Source organism: Meriones unguiculatus, chromosome 5, assembly GCF_030254825.1.
Source record: "Meriones unguiculatus strain TT.TT164.6M chromosome 5, Bangor_MerUng_6.1, whole genome shotgun sequence".
Classification (NCBI taxonomy): Eukaryota; Metazoa; Chordata; class Mammalia; order Rodentia; family Muridae; genus Meriones; species Meriones unguiculatus.
In genome coordinates, this window is record NC_083353.1 from 131305387 (window position 1) to 131329387 (window position 24001).

The 24001-nt window shown below is 49.5% G+C and overlaps 1 long non-coding RNA gene across 1 annotated transcript; it reads left to right on the forward strand.

Annotated features, from left to right (window-relative positions):
* The first annotated feature begins 2940 nt into the window (after window positions 1-2940).
* LOC132654330 (uncharacterized) lies at window positions 2941-22928 on the forward strand. Its single transcript, XR_009592020.1, has 3 exons — window positions 2941-3220; window positions 5342-5676; window positions 19062-22928. It is a non-coding gene; the product is annotated as an uncharacterized LOC132654330 (long non-coding RNA).
* The last annotated feature ends 1073 nt before the right edge of the window (window positions 22929-24001 follow it).

The window sequence follows — 24001 nt, forward strand, 5'->3', positions numbered from 1 at the left end:
ACAGTAATCAATACAATTTGGAAGAAGTCATTCCCAACCTCTTCCCCACGGTCTGTGAAGTTCAAACACATGCTATTGCTGGCAGCGAGGCTTGTTTCATCTGTGAAATGTTCAGGGCATCTGGCAGACGCCCTGAGCGGATGACGAGTCTCCAATAAGACCATTTTCTCTGTGTCCTGGATGATTCCATGGCACAGAGCTCCCTGGAAGCAAGCGAGCAAGCTAGCAGTCCCCCAGAAGCCCCTGGCCTCTCCAAGGATACATGAGCCCCTAAATAAAGTGTGGTACTGAGGAACAGAACAATGCGACCTGAGCTCCCAGGCCACCCCCAAGGGCAAAGATAAACTGACAAGAAAGGCTGTGCCTGGACCAGCCAGGTCACAAAAGCATGTGGGCTTCTGTCCCCACTACTGTCCATGCCAGCTGGGCTGGGGGGGTCTCGGAGCCCCTAGTTCACCTTCTGTGTGACGCATTCTGGTGTCTCTCCTGGGCTAATGCATTTACCAAGTGTGCCGTGGACAGAGCAGTGGCCCCCTGAATCCAGATCCACATGCAGAGCCCTGGACTCCCACATGGCAGTCCATGTTTGGAGACCTTAAAAGAGGGCTAAGGCTAAATGAGATCAGAAAGGTTTCTAGCCTCGTGTGGCCGTGGATCTGGGGGTACAGGCAAGGAGCCTGTTCAGAGGCCTCAAAGAGGGTCACCCACTCTCCGGCCATGGGCTTCCAGCCTCCAGAGTGGTGAGAAGATAGGCTTCACTGTTGGAGGCCTCAGGCTGCGATGTTTCATGGTGCCAGCCCCGGCTGGTTAGCATGGGGCTGTTCCGAGGGCCACGCCTGTCGCAGTCCTGTGGAACAGCCGGGGGTTAACGCTGAGAGTGCGCCACTTCTGATAGGTGCGGTGTGAGAGGAGCAAAAGCGAAGGTCCCTGGGCCACCTCCAGCTGCCAGCTGTCTTTGGAGGCGGAGGGCAGGGGTGGCAGATGGGAGTGTGCTGAGTCCTTCTGCAGGCATGTCACAGGGCAGCCGGGCGCACAGCCCGCTCTCCGCACACCTCGCTGCCTCTGCGTCACATGAGAACCCTGTGAGGCTGGGGAGGCCTGCCGGACTCAGCCTCTCTGCCGTCTCTGCCCTCTGAGGCCTTTGCTCTGTCTCTGTCAGGTGGCTGGGGAAGTTTCTATAGCCATACTGGCCATCAAAGCGTGCTGGCCACAAAGCTCCAGCTAGTCAAACACCTCTGCCTCTTTGGGGTGATAGTGACGCCAGACCCCTTCTATGGACGCTCTCATTGAAAGGATTCTCACGTTTGCAAGGTCTTCGGAAGCTTTCTCCTAATATCGGGGCCTTCTTGCCTACGCAGTCCAGTGAGGCTTGAGACACCTGCCTTGTAGCTCACACAAGCCCAGCTGCTCTGACTGTCTGTAAGGTTGTGGGTTATGCTCTTGCCTGTCCCTGCCCCTCACTGCAGAAGGCCAGGATGCCTGCCCTGGAAACCTTTCAGGTAGCAGCCAGGAACCCTCCGTCCTGTTCTGGGACCCCGATGCTTCAGCGTGCCTGGAGGAAGGTGGGGCTGCAGTGTCACGTGGGAAGCCTGCGGGCACCGTGGCTCCCGCCCCTTTTCCAGTTTCTCTCCATCCTCCTCCCAGTGAAGAAACAGATTTCTCTCTGTACCCTTGCTCTTTGTTTTATTCTATTTTCTTGCTTCTCGTGTGTTTTCTAGCTATGGATAAAACTGTTCTGTCGGCAATAGTTGACCAAAGCTTAATTTCTGTACCTCCTGCCGTCACTCCCTCTCCGCCTGGCTGGGCCCTGCAGCAGCAGGAGTCTGCGGAGGCTTCCCAGCTCCCAGCACGGGACACACACACACACACACACACACACACGCTTCGAAGCATGAGGAGAGGTAGTAACCCCTTAGGAGATTTCTCCAGAGCAAACGAGACAGTCCTGGAGTGCTATTTCCATTGCATCTCGCCTTCTTTTAGCCTGTTTAGAACCAGCCACTTGGAATGAGCAGGATAAAACAGAAACCAAAGATCTGTCTGTCTATTTTCTGCTAGATATCATTGAGATAGACACCCATTTCCCTCCCAAGGAGCTGCAGGGACCACGCATATGGCCATGAAGATTTATGGGACTATAGTTCCTACACATTCACGTGGCTCTTTATACCTCAGATTTCAGAGGCAGGACCAGCGTTTCCCGTACAGACAGGCCAAGCCTCCTCTCTCCTGATTCAGCTGGCCACAGAGCACTGCAGCTACTTGAAGGGTAGCAGTGGATGCATTCCAGCTCCCTGGGGTTTGGAACGGCAGCTCTCATCCCCAGAGAAGGGCGTCTCTGTGGAGGCTGAGCTGGCACTGCTCACACTTGCCTTGTGGTTGGCACGTAGGCCATCAGAAATCATCTGCGCACCATCCTGGGGGGCAGGGATTCGCTGCTCACACAGGAGCAAAAAGAAGCTGTTTCCTTCCCTCAGTTTGTAGGCTCCTTTTGTCCACAGGGACTGCTATTGCCCCAACCAGTTCAGTGTCTAACTTATCATGCCCACATTCTTCCTCAGCAGTCCAGGCCTGTCTGCTACCAGGAACAGGTGCCAAATTGGAGTGTGGAATTTTCCCGGCAGGCCTCAGGGACTGCTGCTGCCAAGGCAACTGTGGTAGGGTCGGGAATACTATCAAACCACAGATCTGGAAAAGGAAGACCAGGCCACCCTTTCGGGTTGAGTCAGCTCAGGTACAGGCTGTCCCCTGAGACAAGACTCCCCAGTGCCAAAACCAGACAAGGACTGCAAGCAAGGCTGGCTCCCACCGGGCAGCTTCCCAGAGCTGGGCCAATCAGGCCCTGTATGGACAAAGGAGAGAGGCTTTTCTGGGAAGGCCACAGCAGGCTGTGCCCAGTAGGAGTGGCAAAAGCCACATGACTTCCAGGGAAGCCCCAGACACCTGTGTTCGCCAGTGTCTGTAGTGAGATCTAGACCGCTGTGATGCCAGGAAGGAAGCAGAGCTGTGCTCTGCACAGACGCGGCCCTGGAATTCGGGACAGCAGGAACAAAGCCGGCGACACCCCTGAGCTGAGGTCAGAAGTCCCCGCTGAGGCTCAGCGGGAAAGTAATTGCCCTGCAAGCATGAGGACCCGAGTTCTGTCTCCCAGAACCCAGGCTGAAAGATCTGGCTGTGGTGCCACACACTGGGAACCCCAGGGATGGGGAGGCAGACAGAGGTGGGTCTCTGGGGTCAGTCTTCAGCTGGCCCAGCTTAACTGAGTTCAGCCCCTATCTCAAACAATAGCAACAACAAACAACCCCCCCCCAGGTGGACAGCCCCTGGGAAATGCCCGAAGGGTTCTCCTGATTCTGTATGCTGGCGTAAGCATATGCATGCTCACCCCTACACAATGAACCGCTCCCTCCAGCCCCCCACTCCCATTCTGTTTCTCTCCCACCCAAATGGTTGGGCTTATAAAAGCAAGTATTTGTTCTTCTGTGTGGTGTGTGTGATGTGTGTGGTGTGTGTGTGTGTGTGGTGTGTGTGTGGTGTGTGTGTGGTGTGTGTGTGTGGTGTGTGTGTGTGTGTGGTGTGTGTGTGTGGTGTGTGTGGTGTGTGTGGTGTGTGTGTGGTGTGTGTGTGTGGTGTGTGTGGTGTGTGTGGTGTGTGTGTGTGTGTGTGGTGTGTGTGTGTGGTGTGTGTGTGTGGTGTGTGTGTGTGTGTGTGGTGTGTGTGGTGTGTGTGGTGTGTGTGTGTGGTGTGTGTGGTGTGTGTGGTGTGTGTGGTGTGTGTGGTGTGTGTGTGGTGTGTGTGTGTGTGGTGTGTGTGGTGTGTGTGTGGTGTGTGTGGTGTGTGTGTGTGGTGTGTGTGGTGTGTGTGGTGTGTGTGGTGTGTGTGGTGTGTGGTGTGTGTGGTGTGTGGTGTGTGTGTGGTGTGTGTGGTGTGTGTGGTGTGTGTGGTGTGTGTGTGGTGTGTGTGTGGTGTGTGTGTGTGGTGTGTGTGTGTGTGGTGTGCGTGGTATGTGTGGTGTGCGTGGTGTGTGTGGTGTGCGTGGTGTGTGTGTGTGTGTGTGGTGTGTGTGGTGTGTGTGGTGTGTGTGGTGTGTGTGGTGTGTGTGGTGTGTGTGTGTGTGGTGTGTGTGTGTGTGTGTGGTGTGTGTGTGGTGTGTGTGTGTGGTGTGTGTGTGTGGTGTGTGTGGTGTGTGTGGTGTGTGTGGTGTGTGTGTGTGGTGTGTGTGGTGTGTGTGTGTGGTGTGTGTGTGGTGTGTGTGGTGTGTGTGGTGTGTGGTGTGTGTGTGGTGTGTGTGGTGTGTGTGTGTGGTGTGTGTGGTGTGTGTGGTGTGTGTGGTGTGTGTGGTGTGTGTGGTGTGTGTGTGTGGTGTGTGTGGTGTGTGTGGTGTGTGTGTGTGGTGTGTGTGGTGTGTGTGGTGTGTGTGTGGTGTGTGTGGTGTGTGTGGTGTGTGTGTGTGTGTGGTGTGTGTGGTGTGCACACGTGAGTGTGCACCTGTCTACCCTCGAGGAGGCCAGGGTCGGCCACATGTCTTCATCTGTCTCTCTTATGTAGAGGAATTTTAATTCAGAACATGGCTGTCTGGCAAGACATCACACCCAAAGACCTTCTAGGTCTGTGTGATTCTGCTAGAATACAGGCACGCCTTTAATCCAGAAGACAGAGACCAGCAGATCTGTGTTCAAGGCCAGCCTAGTACAGAACAAGTTTCAGGTAAACAAAACAAAACAACAAACAGCTTAGATCCAGGAGTGGTGTGTGCCTTTAACCCCAAATAGGGAAGGTAAAGTTAGTCTGTAAAAGGAAGCACCCACTTTTGAAAGTGACATCTAATTGAGTGACAGAAACAGTGACAATTCAGGGAAAAACTTCACAGAATAGGATACAGCCAACTCTCACTAGGAGAGGGAAGGGAAGCTACTTAAGGGGAAATTCAGACAGGAAAAGAGGCAGTTTTACCAGAGAAGTAATAGAGAGACAGGTTGGAGAGAAAGAATTCAGGTAAAGACGGAATGAGCCAAAGAATGAGAAGGAGCCAGGAGGGTAGAACAGATTGCTGAGTTAGTTTGAGGCCAAACAGAGCAATTAAGGGGCCAGGAGAGAAGCCAGATTGAATCAGTCAGCTGGGAGAAGTGTTTGAGCCAGAACAGCCCGAGCTGAACCAGCCAGCCAGAGCTCAAAAAGAACAAGAAAGGGTGAGCTTATTCAGCAGTGAGTCTCAGAGGCTGAAAACATTCTAGGCCTACGTTAGATTGTACAGAGGCTAGAAGCTTCTAAGACCAGGCCTAGGTTAGCAGTAAGGAGGTGAAAAATGTTCATTTTATACTCTTTATCTCATCACCTTTAGATAGTGTCTCTCACTGAACCAGAAGATCGTATGTTTGGCTTGGCTGACTGGCCACTGGCCAGCAAGCCCTCAGAGCTGAGCTATCTCCACCCGGATACCAGTGTAACGAACACTGTGGCCACATCCAGATATTCATGAGTGCTGGGGATTTGAACTCATGCCATTATGCTTGAAAAGCAAGTGCTGTTACCCATTGAGCCACCATCTCCACAGCCTGAGATGAGCAAGTTCTTTGGAGACCAATCCCGGCAGCACTATCTGACAGAGCTGGAGTCTTCTCAAGCTGTGAAAAGAGCCCCACCCACAGCCACTATGGCAGGCAGCACACTGGACAGGTAGGAAACTGCTGAGTTTCCTCTTTCTGGGCCCTGCCCTCTTGACTACAATTCTAAGACCACTTCCAAGGCCGCGGATGAGGCCATGGAGGGTCATGCGCTGTGGGAACAGGAAGGTTCTCGGGCCTCTACTCTGCCTTTGGTCATTAGAGCGCTATTATTAGGTGTTACCTGGCCTGAACATTTCACTGGCTTCACAAAAACGCTGTCTTCCCTTCCTTTCTGCTTTCCTTCCTTTCGAACATCTCCTTAATAGGCTTAAGAGTTTTCTGGCGTAAAGCTGGAAATTACCCTCAGGATGAAAAACAGTCTGTGGATGCACAGGTACCAAGGTGTGGACACCCTTCTGCTGGCAAATAAGGAGGTATTCCTTCCTAGTCGCCATGGAAAAAGCAAAGAATGATAATGTGACCAGCACCCTTTCATTTAATCATTGTTATTTTATTTCCCTGGTGGCTAAAGATTAGATTTTTTTTTAAATGTCTCTTGTCTGAGACATTAAAAACAGCTCCTCCTGAGAGCTGTTTATTTACTTGTCTGTTTACTGGTAGGGATATTTGGAGTTTTGGGGTCTTTAATACCTAGGAATTAACCTCCTGTCAGAGTTAGTTAACAGAGAATTTTCTCTTATTCTTTAGGCTGTCTTGTCACTCCTGATTATTTTCTTTTCTGTGCAGAAGGTTTTGAATGTCATGCAACCCTGAGTGTGTGACCTGAGTCATTTTTGTGTGATCTGAGTCATTTTCAGAAAACTGGAGTTTCCCTGTGTGCTTCTCTTGTGGTTTCAGAGTTTAGGGTTTTCCAGTGAGAGGAGTTTTGTGCAGGATGAGAGAGGAGCCTTGTTTCTCAACTCTGTTCCTTGAAGGCCCTCAGCTTTTTGTTTGCTTGTATGTTTTTGCTACCCACTGTAGCTTTTTATACACTTTCATACTTTTGAGACACGGTTTCAGCCAGTAGCTCAGGGTGGCCTTGAACTTGCATCAGAACCCAAGCTCTTCTCCAGTGCTGTGATCCTTCTGGTTCTGCTTCCCGAGTTCTGGGACATAGGTCATGACCGCTCCCAGCCACAGGAAGTTTTAGATGATCTCAGAGGCCGGGTTCATCTGTCATATGTGGCTCTGACTTGAGGGGCTGGGATGCCATCTGTATTTTGAGGAACTGTAATTTGAGGCACAAACATTCCTCTATAACTGATGGAAAGATCTCTGATGTATATGGTAATAAAAAAAAATTATTGGCCTATTTGCCTGGTTATAAAGAGATCCTTAATGCCCAAACCCAACCTTGGGAAATCTGGTTGTTTCAAACAGAAAATAGAAAGGGCAGAATTTGGGCCTAAAAACACAAATAGAGACACTTAGAGAGAAGGTGTCTTTAGAGAATATAACATTTGAAATTTTAAAAGGAAAAGCTGGATTAAAGACATGGGTGGGACTCAATAAAGCTCAGGTCTGGTTCTATCACTTGATCCTACCAACCAAAAGTCTGGATCTGAGATAAAAGAGAAAGAGCTCTGAGTCCACTGCCTGCCCAGGTAGTGTTGATAAACTGGACTTTTGGTTGGGGGAGGGCCATTGGCCTATGTGCTGAAATATTAGCTTCGTGGCCACACGTGGTCCCAACTTCACGTGTGTGAAACATGGGAGACTATACTTTCAACTGAGCAAACAGTTACCAAAGGATGTGGCAAGTAGAAAGCCGGAAAGAAAAGAGTGAATGGGAAAAGCTGTTAGGATCTGCCGTACAAAGCCGGTGCTCTGGGCCCGTAAGCTCAAGACCTCCGTATCCATTTGGTGGTTCTGCTTCCAAAAGCTGTTAACCTTTAGGAGTTGGGACCTGATGGGCGTAGCCCAGAACCACCTTCAGCCCCACTCTATACTTCCTAGTTCTTGAGCTATGAGCTGCTACTTTCATGCTCACACTGGCCAGAGACACCAGAGAGTGAAGGTAGAGAATTTGAATCCCTAAGTAGCACAAGAAATTATGACAGGTGTCTTAGGATTCGATCGCTGATTACACTGTGACCAAAAGCAGGTTGGGGAGGAAAGGATTCGTTTCAGGTCACAGCCCTCACTGAGGGAAGTTGGGACAGAACCTGGAGGTAGGCGCTGATGCAGAGGCCACGGAGGAGTGCGGCTTACTGGCTTGCTCCTAAGTCTTGCTCAGCCTGCTTTTGTGTGTCACCCAGGACCACCTCTGAGGGTGGCCCTGTCCGAAGTGAGCTAAGCTTTTCCTCATCCACATCAATCAGAAACCAAGTCAAAACTCACAGCCTTACCTACAGGCCGGTCCTATGGAGGCACTTCCTCAGTTAAGTGTCCCACTTCCCACATAGTCTAGGTTTGTGTCAAGTTGACCAAACAAACAACAAACAAAAGGGCCAACACGAGCGTTTTCAACAGAGGAGCGGCTTGCATTTGGATTGTTTGGGAAGGGCGTTATGCTGTGTATCAGGTGGATTGGGCAAGTGGGACAATAAAGCGGGAGCACTAGTGGGTCCTCAGATGACTGTGGTCACAGCCCTGGGTGACAAATGTGCTCAGGAAGAGAAGCAGACAATTGTGGGACACACTTCCTCAATCTATTCATACGCCTTAGCTGCCACCCATCTGTTTCTTTCAGAAGACATTTCCTGGTGCCCAGAGCTTGCACACTGGTATGCCGGCCTGTGAAGTGGGAAGTAGCTCAGAAAGGAAAGACAGCGCACACCACGGGGGAAGTGGCTATTCCGCTGTCCATAACAATCTGAAGAGCGCAGGGCCAGCTGTCCCCACATAGCCCATCCACCTCATCAAACGGTCAACAAGAGCAAAGACCAACAAACCAGACAGGCTTCCCGGAGGAAGGCAGCGGCCACTGCAGACCAGCAGTCAACAAATGGAGCAGCGGGGCTGTCTAATCACCCCAAAGAGCTGACTTAGCACCCACTTTAGTGGCTCTTACGGTCCTGTAGCTGTGAGATGGGCCCAGAGCAAGGAAGGGCTAAGGGCCAGGCCCAGACCAGGCTTCCCTTGCAGGACAGGAAGACCCTGTGGTATCAGAGACGGCTCTGATCAGCAGGTATGTCACTAGGCAGCTGAGACAAGAACAGTCACATGACACTGCTTGATAAAAAGCGGTCCCACTGACTCCTACTTGACAGGGGGAGAAACAGAAAATGAGTTGAGAGGCCAACTGTTCCTTAAGATCTGGGTCCTGGCAGAGTGACCTGACATCACACACACTCTTATTGACTGAGCCACATGCCACCGTGAGGCAGAAGTGGAACTCCTAAGATGATAGCACGCCCAGAGGTGCAAGGGGCTGTCTGTGCCCAGGGCTGCTCAGGAATCCCTTATGATCCAGTGACAGGGACCGAGAAACGCGCTGTGTTGCATTCAGGGTGGAGCTGGCTCCGTCTCTGCTGTGAGCTGAGTGGATTGCTGCCCTGTAACTCACCGTACAGAGCCCTGGTGAGACGGAAGGTAGAAACAGCAGCCTTGCAGAAGCTCAGAGCCTGCTCACCCGGTGCCCACGGCAGCGGGCTTGTCCTCCACCTCCACACACACGTATGTGCATTCCTACATTCACACACACAAACAATACCCCAAACACACACACCCAGACATTAGGCGTTAAAGTCCTTCCGACAGGCAGAGCTTGGGGGGGGGTGGCAGAGAGGAAGTGCTGTGCAGTGAGAGCAGATGGGCTTGAGGGCGGCAGTGGATGGTCAGGCTCTGGTCACGGGCCTGGAAGGAGAAACCCTCAAAGGGTGGACTTCTGGCTAAGAAACGCAGGACTTCACAGAATTGAGCACAAGGTGTAAAATTGCCCACATCCATGCTCTTACCTACCAGAGAGCAGCGACAAGAAGTACCCAGAATGCCTTAGGCGGCCTCAGCACCGTTAGCTACACTGATGCTGGTACAGTAAACGTTTCTGTGTAACATGTAAGCGTTTGTGCAGGGTGAGCGAGACTATTCACGGCCTCGCCGGCGTGGGCTGCCACTCGCCCAGTGGGATTTGTATCTCCTGAAGGCTAAGTGTCCAGTCTACCATCAACAGACACCAACGCCAAGCCCCCACTCATGTGGCCAGCTAGCTGTGCAATAGAAAGCTCTGACCCTGGACCCCTTCCACCCAGAATGGATGCTACCATGCTTTTTGGCTGAAGGTGTGTCTTTCCTCCCTGCAGGGCCTTGACCTGCACCACTGCACAAAGATTCATGGTGTGTTTGACCTCATCCATGGGCTTTAGGATCTTGTGAAATAATGCCTGGGGCCAAGAACCTCAACTGGACCTCACTAGAGAACTAACAAGTGCAATTCTTCGGTTCTACCCAAGAATTACTGAATGAAAGTTGAGGCAGACCCAAAACATACTGTTTCAGGTAATCCTAAAGTACGTGAGTTAGGGAAGCGCTGCTCAACCCTGCAGGAGATGCGGCAGTGGGCACAGGACCAGGGTGTCAGGATGTGTGCCAGCAAGCATGAGCCTAGTGACAAAACGGCGCTTTAAGGGAAAGCACCCTCTTCAGGATGTCCTGCAGCACGGACAGGATGCTGTCCTGTAGGATACAGAGCACAGAGTTCTCAGTTAGGGTCTCTGGGAGATTTAAGCCTTGCTGCTAGTGATTGGGGTGACTGTGCTCTCCGTCCTCCCAAGGATGACCGGGGGCTGACGCCATCCTAGGCTCTCAGGAGGGGTCAAGAGTAAGATCACTCCTACAGCAGACACCTTGGGTGTTAGAGCCTCACTGATAATGGCGGCCACCAATTTGTGAACATGGGACTGAGCTGTGCCCCTGACAGGCAGAATCAATGAGTCTGGGAAGCAAGGGGTAGGAATACCAGTGACCCTGGTGACTATGGCTTCCCATGACTCACTTGGGAAAGCTGTGCTTCCTGTCCCACAGCTCTGGGCTCTAGGAGGCTGGAAGGCTCAGTTCCCAAGGAATAGGTTCCAGCCAAGAGGAGTAAAGCCAGAGAAAAGCATTCTGTCGCGAGAGAAATGAGCGGGGATGGAGGAAGGCGCCTCTGTAACCGACATGGGGGTGACAGCCGGCTGGGGTGTTAGGACCCAGGCACCAATCCCAGCAGGATGGAAATTCTCAAGTGTGAAAGAGTCAACTCAGGCAGCACAAAACCAGCCTCCAGAGCAGCGAGCTGGTGGGGGCAGACAGGCTGTAAGCCCTGCTGAGGTGCGCAGCCCTCATTTTAAGGTGAGACCACTCACCATGCTTCTGGATTGTCCCCCAGCAGGTTACAGGCACAGAGAGGGTGGAATCAGTCCTCCGTTGGCACATGGGTTAGAGGGGAAGAGGGAGAGGAGAGAGGGCTGAGATACTTAGAGGTGACTCAGGGATGGGACTTCCACTGAGAAGGGGAGGGGTAATCTGGAGGAGGAGGCTGGGCTGCGGCAGATTTCAGTACGTATTAAACCTGTACAAGACACAGCGTGCTAAGGAGCTGCATCTGTGCGGACACATGGCCACCACAGGCACATGACTGGGAGGTTTTAAGAAGCACATGTGAGAAAGAGCAGAAGGAACTCTTTGCTGACCTAGATCTCCAGCTAGACCTCCCTCCGGCCAGGCGGCACCCGCAGGGAGTCCCATTTGCTAAAAGTGGAACAGCCAACAAATTCTTGCCTTGCTCTAGCGACAGAAGCATCCATCAGTTAGCGCAGGGGCCAGTGGAGGGGATGGCTCCTTTCTCTGGGGAGAAAAATCTTTGTGGAAGTGAAATTGATGGGAATTGAGGGAGAAAATTGTTTGATTCCTTTAAGTGCCCTAAATGAGCTTCATTTTCTGTGGTGCATGAGATCTGGAGCCATTATTAGCGGATTTTGTGAGGTTTTGAAAAATAAAATGACACTGACAGTTGACAAAGGGACTTCACAAAAGAAGGCAGAGGTCAAGGCTGCAATGGAAGGAGCCTGGAGAACAGGACTAGCAGACAGCAAGACAAGAAGTTAGTCAGCCAGAGATGCTCCTGGAAGCCGAGGTGTGAAGCCGGCACGGGGAAGCAGAATGGCGATCCAAAATGGCCTCGGGGGCCCTCCCAGCAGCAGCAGGGGCGCAAGCCAGCCCTGAAGCACCGTGTCCCACTTGCATGAGTGTCTCTACTCTATTTCTATTAACTGGGGTGTTTACACTAATCTGATGGTTTTTATTACGTATTTCCTTTTCGCATCATGGGCAAGAAGCAACCTAAGGGGAGAGAGGGTGTGTCTGGCTGAGCTATCTCCTTAGGCCTGTATTTTTAATTGACAAAACAGTGGTATTTTTGCCTAAGTAATTATTTCCTCAGATCCCCTGCTGTGTAAGAAGACACTTTCTCCCACATTCCTACCTAGCATAGCCCCTTGAATTCTAATTTTTGCTAGGGAAGTTATACTTCCTTGGTTCTCTGACCTGTGGTCCCATAATTTTGTGAAATTTGAGTACCATTTCAGGTTGCTTAGTTACTGACTCATTTTTCTATCAGGTAGTTTGCAGCCTCAGTTCTAACAGGTCTTCCTGACTGTGCCCACAGTCCCTTGGGGCAAGCACATGGCTCAATCATGTTGGCCCCAGCACTGCTGTCTGTGTCTGTGTTTTCCCTGAGAGCCTGACAGAGGCAGGAGAGCACTGAACTGAACAGCCGTGGGCTCCCTGGCCGAGAAATGGGAAGACAGAGCTCACAGCAGACAGCCGCAAGGCCCAGGTCATGTGACAAGCCAGGTAACAGCAAATCTGCAGAAGACAGGATGGATGGAAGCCAGGACCAGAGTCCTGAGTGTGAAACTAGAAAGACTGGAATGCAGGCAGGTCAAGGTGAAGGGCCAGAGCTGAGAGCTGTTCATTTCAAATACTCAGTAATGTTCAAAACCTCTGCCGTGTGTGTGTGTGTGTGTGTGTGTGTGTGTGTGTGTGTATCTATGTCTCTGTGTGTCTGTGTGTCTACATTTGTCTGTCTCTGTGTGTCAATTTGTGTCTATGTTTGGATCTGTGTGTCTGTCTGTGTGTTTGTCTGTTTCTGTGTCTGTGTGTCTACCTCTGTGTGTATATATCTGTGTGTGTGTAGTATGTGTATATCTGTGTGTCTCTCTGTGTCTGTGTCTTTGTGTCTGTTTGTCTATCTGTGTGTGCATATTTGTTTCTGTGTCTGTTTGTATGTCTGTGTCTCTCTGTGTATCTATAGGTTTATGTCTGAAGCTGTCTATCTCTGTGAGTATGTCTGTGTCTGTCTATGTATCTGTCTGTGTCTCTATCTATCTGTGTGTATGTGTGTGGTATGGTGTGTGTGTGTGAGAGAGAGAGAGAGGGTGAGATCAGCCTGCAGAAGAATTGCTTTTGTAGTAAGTGGATATGGTGCTAATGCTCAGACAAAGAGAATTTTCTTGTTTAAAATTCTTTATTGTGTGGGCAGCACACAGCAGGTAAAACACTGGCCACACAAGCCTGGTCTCCTGAGCCTGGTCCATGGACCCCACATCAAGCTGGAAAAATAGAACTGACTGCACAGAATTGCTCTTTGACCTCCATGTGTGTACCATGCCATATGTACCCACATGACATAATGATAACAATAACAACAATAATCATAACAATAATAATAGTAAATTACATTAAGTAAAGAAGTTTTAAAAACAATAAACCAGGTTGAAAACAGCGATGCCCACCCTTCTGTGGGGATACTGCCTAAGCAGGAGCCGCCCATCTGCGTTGGTGTGACCCCAGGTCTTCTGGTCTCTCCACAGCTTGGCGTTCTCTCGCTGCTATTCCTTCTCAAGCTCTTGCTATGTCTGGCTTTTGTCTGGGATGCTTTCTGTGTTCTCTGTGGGTTCTCACCGTGTGTCTCTGGAGCCCTCCTGACCACTTGCCTGGTGTGAACTCTCCCCATTCTGAACTCTCACAGTAATTACTATCTGCCCACGTATTTGGCAGTTGGTCTGTCTCCTTGAGATTCTACTGGAAACCAACCCTCCGCCCAGCTGGCTTATGCAATGAGGAAATTTATTATCTCATGTAGCAGGAAGTCCTGAGTCAGGACAGGCTCCAGTAGTGATCTGGGGCCTCTGAAAAGTCCTTGGAAAGTCATGTTTCCCTGTTGCTGTCCAGTGTCTGGTTTCTCGTGGTCCTGAGGTAATTGCCAAAGGCCACATTCCCTTTGTCTACACCTGACAGCAGAGGGGAACTCACACCCCTGCCAGTGACTCTACACATTTCCCATCACTGAGCCATAACAGCAGCAAAGGGAATGACCTCACAGCAACCAGGACCCACACTGCCCTGTGAGAGGGCACCGTTCTCTGTTTCACTCAGGAGGAGCAAACGTAGTGAAGCCAGGGTCTGATCAGCATTAAGAAGTGGGGAGCTGAACGCTGCCCTAAAATTCATCTATTATCTTACCTTGCTGTTTCTTGCCTCTTCATCCTCTCCACTTCTTCTTTTCCTTTTGGATAAGTTGTGAAGACCTTAAACGGTGCTTACAGTTTGCAATTGGCATATGACTTTCTTACAGTTACAGCAGGAGCTGGTGGTTGCTTGGATTTGGGGTTTCTAAGATCCAGCTACATTCATTTACTCTGTGTGTGTATGTGTGTGTGTAAGCATGTGCGTGTGCATATATGTGTAGGTGCACATGTTTGAGCATGCAAATGGAGATCAAAGGTCAATCTCGTGTTCCTCAGACACCATCCACGTCGTTTGTTTGATTATTACTTGATTTTTGAGACAGTCTCTCACTGGCTTTGAACTCTGCCAGTAGATGAGGCTGGCTAGCCGGTGAACCCCAGGCCTCCTGCTGTCTCTGCCTCCCCAGTGCTTGGATTTCAAATGCACACCGCCGCGCTCTGCATGGTTCGTGGGGTAGCACTGGGTCCTCATGTTTGCAGGTCAAGCACTCCCCCCCCCCCCACTTCTCGCAGTCTTTACCTTGACCAGCACCACAAAGCTGCATCGGGCATAAAAAGATAAAACCAGGAAGGCAGAGTGTCACGTCATGCTGGAACCTGGTGTCCTGTCACGCTCCTTGGTCCTCGCTTGCCCCAGCCCCAGGACTACACATGAGTAACATCACACGCCAGTCGGAAGCCTGAGGTCAGGAAGACAGAGATTCTGGCCTCTGATGTCTTCGTCCTTGAGCCTTACATCTGAATAGTTTTCGTTGCTCAGATCTGTGAGCATGTTAGTCTACTCCTCCTGGGAAAGGCGATGATAGCACACAGGAAGCTCTACTTAAGATATTCATTCACTCCTGGGCTTAGTAGCTCGTGCTTGTAATAGTTGTGCTGGCAAGGCAGAGGCAAAAGGAGTTCAAGGCTGGCCTCAACTACATAGCCTATTCAGAGCCTGCCTGGGCTATGTAAGACCCTGTTTCAAAGCAAACTTAAACAAGCAAGATACTCATTCATTTGCCAACAAACTTCTGTTTTGAATGTCTATTATTAACCTTTGTGCCGGGGAGAGCAAATACATAGTGAACAAGAAATGATTCTTGCACTGAAATTGCCCACTGTTGAACACACGGTCAGATCCTCGTGTTAGCGTCCTGTTTCTGCGAGACCACGGTAAGGTAGCACACTGCCATCTGCCTTGACCTCGGTGCTTTGATTGTGCTGATCTGGGCGATTAGGACAGTCCACGCCGCCCTGTTCAGTTTTGTCCTAAGGTGACACTGAGATAAGCTGAAAAATCTCTAAAACGGGAATCACATACTGTTGTGGAGGGTTTGGTTAATGATATGTAAACATGTTTTTGTTGTAATCCCAAGGTGCGGGGTCAGTTGGTCCGCACCTGTTAATTGTCTCGTGTGGAGCGTGGTCTTTGCCAGCTGGAATTAGCTGAGTGCTGAGGACTCTGAGGGGTATAAATCTGACAACCCAGAGGAAGAAGGCGTGGCGGCCTGGAGAAGGTGGAGGAGGACCACTTGATGCATTTGCTGCTTTGCTGGTTACCTGGACATCTGGATTTCCTGACGACAGATATTGGGTTGCCCCCAAAGGAATCCCGCAACCCTACCAGCAGGGACAAGTAAAGAGGGCCACATCCCCTTTCCCTTACAACCTTCTTTTCCCCTACCTGAGGTTGGGGGCTGGAAGGGAGGCCTGAGCTTTAAGGAACCCCTGAGTAAGTTAGCGTTTGAAAAGCAAGCACCCACAGCATACTAGTGGTGTACTTCCGTGCACACTGTAGAAGCGTCACCCAGGTGTATGGCGTCCTCTTGAAGGCCTCAGCTGGGGAGTATCAGCCACTGAAGTATATAGTGAGACGGGGGAGACAGTGGTTGGAAGTCTCTCAGTGAGTCAGGCTTCTGGTGCTAAATTTATTAATGAATCATGTCCCTTGCCTAGCAGACACCGTGGCAGAAAGTGAAAGAGGAAGAGGCCCTTTGGTGTCTGTTTTTAAGAATGCGCTCTGGCTGGCCGCCGGGGCACGTCTCAACTTGTCTTAGCGATTTAAAGCAGTGCTTGTCCCTGAAACCCAGCCCTGTTTCCCTGCAGGTGGGAAAGTGAGCGAGGGCTCCTCTCTGAGAACAGTGAGGTTTTCGTCTTCTCCCGGGATATCAGATTCTAAATTCCTCGTGGGCTCTGGTGTCTTGCTCTCTGTGGAACTCAAGTCTGATCCCTGCAGGTGTCAGCCAAACCTTTGACAGTGCTCACCTTCACGGTTCTGCCTTAGATTTTTATCCCAGCCTTCGTCATTATTCTTGCTAACTCCCGGTCTCTGTAGCTCCATTCTGGGTCTCTCCATAGGCCACTTCCCCAAGCAAGCCCTTCCCTTTCCTCTTGCTGCTTCCTGTTCTATGGCCACTTCCACACACTCGTAAGAACTGCCAGATCTTCCTTCTGCCTTTACACCATCTCTATGCACAGCATTCCTCCCTGCAGCTGCTCACAGGAACGGCAGGAGGTCCTGAGTCAGCCGTGACATCACTGCTCAGCAGCCTTGCCTCTGCTCTCCTGTCAGCCCTGCTCTATCCCTGCTGTGTTCTCTCCACCTGACCTTGATGGTAGGATAAACTTAGTTTGATGGGATTTGCTTTCTGCAAATTTATCCTGTTCTGCAATAGCAGGATGATATAAAGATTGTCACAAGCCTGCCAACATTTCTCCTGGATGACATTTCTAAATACTCCATACCCTTTAAAATGCCACCCATACATGGGCTGTGAAAATTTGTCTTCTTGATTCCTACAAAATATTAGGCCTAATCTATAATCGGCCTCTTCCCCTCTTTCTTCTTTTTATTTCTCTGTGTGTATATATGCACATATTACATACACTTTGACCTCTATCATCTATCTAATCTATCTATAATCTACTATTAGGGGTCTGCCACCTATCTCTTTATTATCCATCTATGTATCATGTTTTTATCCATTATCTATCTACTATTTATCTGTAATTTGTTTGTCATGCCATCTGTTACATGCATATAGCTGTAATCTGTTTACCTGTTTTGTACATATCATGTATCTACTACCGTGTCATCTATTCATCTATCTATCTATCTATCTATCTATCTATCTATCTATCTATCTATCTATCTCTATATGTCATCTCTCTATCATCTATCATCTATCACCTACTGCTCTATCATCAATCTACCACTTATAGCTCATCTATCTATGATCTCTCCTCTAATTATCATGTAGCTATCAACCATGTCATCTATCTAGCTACTTAACTAGCTTTCATCTATCTGCCCAGCTATCCTCTATCAACTTATCAACCTGTCTATATCTATATATTATCTGATAATCACCTAGTTGTAATCTATCATCTGCCTATCTACCTATCTGCATCTATCATCCCTATCTACCCCTCATGCATGTATCATTGATCTGTCTTACTATTATGCACCTATCAACGATCCATCTATCTACTTTCTAACCATGCATCCATCCATCTATCCATCTGTGCATCTATCTTTGTATCCTTTGTCATCAAGCATCTATCCAGTTTCACTTGAAGAAATGACTTGATGGCAGTGTGACCAGTGTGACTGGCTAACAGTCCCCAGCTTTCTCTCCCTCAGGGTCTTTCTTGGCTGTAGCGGGTCATCTTGACACATGACCATGACCGAGGAGTGCTTCTAGTGTCCTGAGCCTCAGGCAGCTGCAAGGCCACTGACAACACTCTCACCTCTTGAGCTCCATGCTCCCGTCAGCTTTCTTTGTCCTGCCCGTCTTCATCCCTCCTTTAAGAGGTCCCCCATAATGAATATACCACATCCCAAATTTGCCCTCATGTCTCCTTCCAGAGGAGCCAACCTTGGAATGTTTGGAGAAAATGGTAGAAGGCCATGTCACCGCCAGCTGGAAAAGTACATGACAGATAGATGGCCCCTAGCAGAAGGCACTGGCTTTGTGGTTAAACATTTACCAGTAGGGATGGCAAGGTGTGCTGGTGGAAGATGCTGAGTCTGGGACTGTGCTACTCCTGGCCTTTGAGGCACGTGGAAGGAATCACAGCTCTTAAGGCGACAGCATTCTGATGGCAACTTGCTGAGGGTCAGTCATGCGCTGGGTGGGAAGGCACCAGACTGCAAAGAGGACTGTGACAGCGGGAGGGCTCCCTGCTTGTACACAGTCTCTGCAGCAAGTAAGGAAAGGTTCTTGGGCCAGGTCACCTGAGTGACGTCAGAGATGGCTAACTGCTCAGGCCAGGCACACCTCAAACGGTTCTGCTTGGGGACACCTGGGACCTGACCAACTATGATGCAGATATTTTGGTCTGTGCATTTGCAATCATATACCTTTATTGTTTGTCCATCTAGTTTTCTTGCTGTTAACTGTTGCCTCTCTCTCTCTCTCTCTCTCTCCCTCCCTCCCTCTCTCTCTCCCTCTCTCCCTCTCTCCCTCTCTCCTTTCCCTTCTCTCCCTATGCTACCCGGGAAAATCTGCCCACAGGGGGAAAACTCCTGTCAGTGCGAGTTTTCAGGAGTGTCTTTCCAGGGCCTACTGGGGATTATTGACTCCACAAGATCTATACTTTCCTTTTCACTGTGAGTTCCCAGAGAAGCACATTCCTGCTTTACGCTCTGCCCTGCTTAACCTGGTGTGCCCTGCTGCCCGCCTCACCTGCTAACTGCCCTTCCCTGCGCCTGTTATGAAGTGGGCGTTCTGTGAAGAGCTGCTTCGTGGGCTGACACACAGGTCTGAAACGCCCTACGAGTTCATGCTTCAGACACTGTCCCCAGGTGTGAGGCAGTTTGCAGATGTCCTGGCAGCTTTGGGAGGAGAGACATAATGGAGAGAAGGTCACGGCGTGTGTTGTCTCTGCTCCCATCTCCCTAACTCGTCAGCTGAGCTGGTCTGTGTGTCTTTCCTGCTGCGGCGGCCTGAGCCGTGAGGTACCCAGGAACCCAAAACAATCTTTCCTTCTGTGAACCGTTTCTTCTGTGTGTTCCTCACAGGGAAGCAAACGTGGCTCACTCGTGAATGTGCTTCTCCTCTGGGATCTTAAGGCTGACCCGTCAGATGAAGCCGCCCTTAACCTCATCCCCACAGCATCACCCATTCTACTGTTGTCTATCTGCCTTCCTTTGTTCGGGCACTCACAGAATGTGGACACTAACAAGGGACAAGGTGTCCACAGTACCGGCTTCAGGGAGCTGTTCCGCAGCCAGATGACGCCTTCCGTGAGCAAACTGGAGGGTTTGCTGTAAGAAGTGCGCATGCGCCAACTTGGAGCTTCCTTGTTCCTGTGTTAGAGCTGTCTTTTCCACCATCGCCTTACTGGATCTTCTCTCCTCTCCATTTTCTTCTCCCCGCCCTCCAGGTGCTCTTTGGGGCTTAATTACTCAAAATGTGACACGTTCCCACGCCGTTATGGTCTTTACCATGACTGCACCACAGCCCTCACGTTGACCCAGCAGATGGATCTGTGAAGAGCTGACAGCCTTGTGCTCTGTGCTGCTTGGCAGCCCAGGGGGCGGGGGTCCAGGCTGTGAGACTGTGCCGCGTGGGCTTTGAGGTTTGCGTCGTGTTTAGAAGTGACTGTACATAAGCAGCGGGTTTGAGGGATGAGACGTATTTCTAAGGTAAGTCAACTTAGACAGGCAGGCTGGGCCGCTTTGTCTAAGAGAAGAGGATCTGGGTGACATGACAGGCAATTTTCAGCTCAGCAAAGTCACTATTGCCGAAATTAAGTGATATGTATCCGTACTTTCCCTCCTACTTCCTGGCTTCTGCATCTAGTCCCTTATGCCACGGCTGTGAGAAAGAACATGTTAAAATATTACAATACTAGTTTCACGAATAAGAACATTCAGGATGGCTGGCGCAGCAGAGTCGGGTGTAGGACTCGGTGTCCCTACACCTTTTGACATTCACTGTTTTCTATTGGAAACCGTGACTCCTCCGTGCAATGAGGCCCTTTTGTCTCCACGGTAACAGCCTTGGGCGGTGCTAGACTGAGACCTAAAGACCCCCAAACCTGGCATCCTCTTCATCTGTCAGGTTTTCAGCTTTTCTTTTCACGCTGTCCAGCTGCTGAATGGGGCTCTGGGGACTCACGGAAACTGATATGTCTCACTCTGTGACAACTCCAGCACCAGCTCCCCTGCTGTATTCACAGGCTTACTAGCTGCCTTCCTATGTCTGTCTGTCTAGCTATTATCTCTTTGTAATACAAGGTCTTAAGTTAGCAGTCTCTCCCCAAACTGGAACTTCTGATCCTCCTGCCTCCACTTCCCTGTGCTGGGATTACAGATATGAGACATCACACCCAGTTAACATTCCTTAGTGACTCTCCCTCTACCCCAGGCTGTTCTGGAACTGGCTATGTAGCCGAGCCTGGCCTGCAACTCAAAGTCACCCTGTGGCAACCTCCCAAGTGCTGGGGTTACAGGTGTAAGCTGACCTATCGGCTACTCATCTTCACCTATGGACTGCTGAAACCCTCGGCATCTGTACCAATTGCTTTGGCCCCTAGTCCTTGTCTTATATCTCCAGGACTCTCTCACTGATGAGAGAATTATCTACAGTGTTCAGCAGAATGCCAGGGTCCTGTTGTGACTTGAAATCTCTGTTGAAACAATAAATGATTTTAGACACGAGCCAAAAGTAGAAGGCATCAGCTTTGTGGCAAGCACCAATCTTCCCACTCATCAGCACCTCTCGGGCTCACATTCACCCCAGGTCATGCAGCCCACACAACCCATCCTGGCTCCCCAGTGGGAAAACTACTCAAGAAGGGAAGCACCACCAGAAACTACAGAACACTTTGGAAAATGTCATCTGCCTTTGCTAGTGCCTTCCTTCTTTGGTATAACCTTCCCTTCCTAAAAATGACTCTTTCTGTCACATTCCTATTGCCATCCTTGCTAAAGAACAAGAAAGACTGAAAAAAAATGCCTTTGAAATAAGTGCCAGCAGCCTGCGGTCTACTCATTGCAGTACTCTGGTTTAAACAGCTACCTTGCCAAAAATTAAAATAAAGAGTAAATAGAAGCCTTGGGGATCCAGGGCAGGACTCCTGACCCACCTGGTGATCGCTAACGCTGGGTAGATGATGCAAGGCTCTACATCAAATGTTTTCACCATGTTGTGTCATTTAGTGATTACCATAACCAGAAAGGTTACCATCTGGGTTTGATAAGGGAAACAAACAACCCCTCCCTAACCTTAGAAAGGGAATTAATTTGATGAAAGTCAAAGAAAACCCGTTTAAGCCCAGGTAGTCAGCACTAAGGGGAGGCTGTCAGTGACAGTGGATCCTATGACTTCCCTTCCAATACCTATCCTCAATCCATCTGTGCATTTGCAAGGCCATCTTAACTCTATGCTTTTTATTTTTTCAACAAAAAAGATTAGAAGACTAATCTTTTGCGTGTTTTCCAAAAGTGAGACTCAAGTATACTTCCAAGTAATGTCAGAAAAATTATTTAGTCTTTCGAAACCTAGTTGACATACAGTCCAGCCATGCGGGAGCAGCATCCTAGAGAAGACTGAGAGCCCGGCTTCGTTCTGTCAAGGAGTCAGCAGGCGGGAGAAAAATGTTAGCAGAGACTTCCAGAATGTCTCCCTCTAGACTGTGCAGAAAAAAACACATCCAGTGTGTGAGTTGGATCCCATCATCTTCTGCTCAGGGGTATGGTTACCAAGTATTTTAACACTTCACTGCATCCAGAGCTATTTTAGCTGGGTATGATAGCATATGCCTATACTCCCAGGAAACATACACTTGGAAGTCTATGGCAGGAGGATGGCTATGAGTTTAAGCCATCCCAGGCTATACCATGGTGAGTTCTAGACTAGCCTGGGTTATATAGATCCTATCTTAAACAGACAAAACAAGGCAAACAACCCAGTTGCTGTGTGATGGGACTGGACTCGTAGTTGTCCTTGTTCCCTCTTCTTTACTGTTCCTTAAGTGACCAACTGTAAACCCAAAGCTACTTAGTCTTGACAACAGGTACTCGTGTGACCCATCTTGTCCACAAATACTAATTTTTAACTGCAAAAGAAAATGTATAAATTAAATTGTATAAAATTAAAAGCATTTCCTCTTCAAAGACAAAAACCAAAGGCAAATGACACTCTGGGAAAAAACTAAAACCACAATGTATCAGCATATCTGAAAAAGATTTTATATCCAGAGTATAAAGAAAAAAAGTCAAAGCTTAGCAACGAGTCAAAAGCCACAAATAAAAGCAAAATATACACAGCTGTCCACACAAGAAGAGCTGTGAATGGCCACTAAGATGTTCAACTCATTATTCAAGGGAAAAATGGAAGATAAAACCACAGCAATGTCTCCTACACATTAGAAAGGCAACAAGTGAAAGAACTAGAAATCCCTGCTTTTGTTGAGATTGCAGAGCAACTGGCCCTCTTTCAGTTGAAGGTCCAAACTGTACAGCAGCTTTGAGAGCAGTTGGCAGATTCCTGACATTAAATTACCTATTGCTACACCTCAGAGAATGGGGGAGAGGGGAAGCAGTGAGGTCCAGAGTTAGGAGATGGTAAGAAACTGCAAACATTGAAACAGCACAGAGAATAGAAGACAGAAAAAAAATACGACCGAGTTGACCTGGGTTCAAGTCCTAGCACCCACATGGTGGCTCACAACCATCATAACTGCAGTTCCAGGGACTCTGATGCCCTCTTCTGACTGTCTTGGGCACCAATGACGTGGTAGGAATACATAAATGCATGTAAATCACTCATACATGTAATAGAAATAAATCTACATTTTTAAGATTAAAAAAAATTATTTTGTGAATGCGTACGTTGCTCTCAGGGGCCAGGAGAGGGCACGAGGTCCTCTGCAGCTAGAGTTTCAGGCATTTGTGAGCCTCCTGACATGGGTGCACGGACCTGTACGAGTAGTTTGTACTGACTTCTGAGACGTCTCTCTAGCTCAGCAGATGGATTCTTAAAACTGAAAACTTTAAGAACTGAAAATTGACTACCCTTCTCAACGTCTCCACCAAAAAAAAAAAAAAAAAAAAAAAAAAGAAGTGCAACCCGTTCTACCAGGGCCAGCATCGTCCTGGTGTCCACACTGCACGAAGACAACATAAGAGTGAGCATGAGCATAATGTCCTCGCCAACAGCGTGGTCAAGGATCACATGCCTCAACTAAGGAGGGCTCGCCCTGGAAAGCAAGGATGGCTGGAGGGGTGAGTGATGCCTCAACTAAGGAGGGCACGCCCTGGAAAGCAAGGATGGCTTGAGGGGTGAATTCACGTTCTCCCTCCAGCTGCTTGTAAATCCTCCCAACCCGAGAGTGTATAGTTGGTCCCAAAGTTCTCCCAAGGGAACTCACGAGTCCTGCTACCCCCGTTTTCCCGCCCAATGTCTTTTACTCAGCACACACTTGTCTTGTCCTTGAGGACAGGAGCCATCGTGAGTTACATGGCCAGCAGTATGTTCACTGCTCTCAAGGCCACTGCGCTCCAGATGGCTGCCACCTTTGCTTTCCTCTGAGTCCAGCAAAACTGCCAAGGTCCTTACCGAAGCTGAGTGCCATGCCGTCCGCCACCCACCCAGACCCTCACGCCAACTTCCTTGCTGTCCCAATGCCACCCCACAGTCAAATTCCTCTGGCATCCTTCAGGTAAAGCCAGGGCTTTTCTCTTGAAATGGTGCTAAGCAGAATTCCTGGCCCCACAACCCAGAGTTTCAGCAGCTTGTATGTGTTCACGTGATATTAAAATCTGGTGCCTGAGCCTGAGTCCTAGCCTGTGTGGTTAAAGCTCGTCTGTGAATGCCTGACAGAGACACGCCTCCTAGGGAGTCAGGAGTCTCCTCTCTGCAAGAGGCCTCATGGGGGCTCTTCTAGTCTCTCTTACGTTGGTGAGGTCATCTTGCACCTTAAGGGGACACTGGCTCAAACTCCCACCGTCCA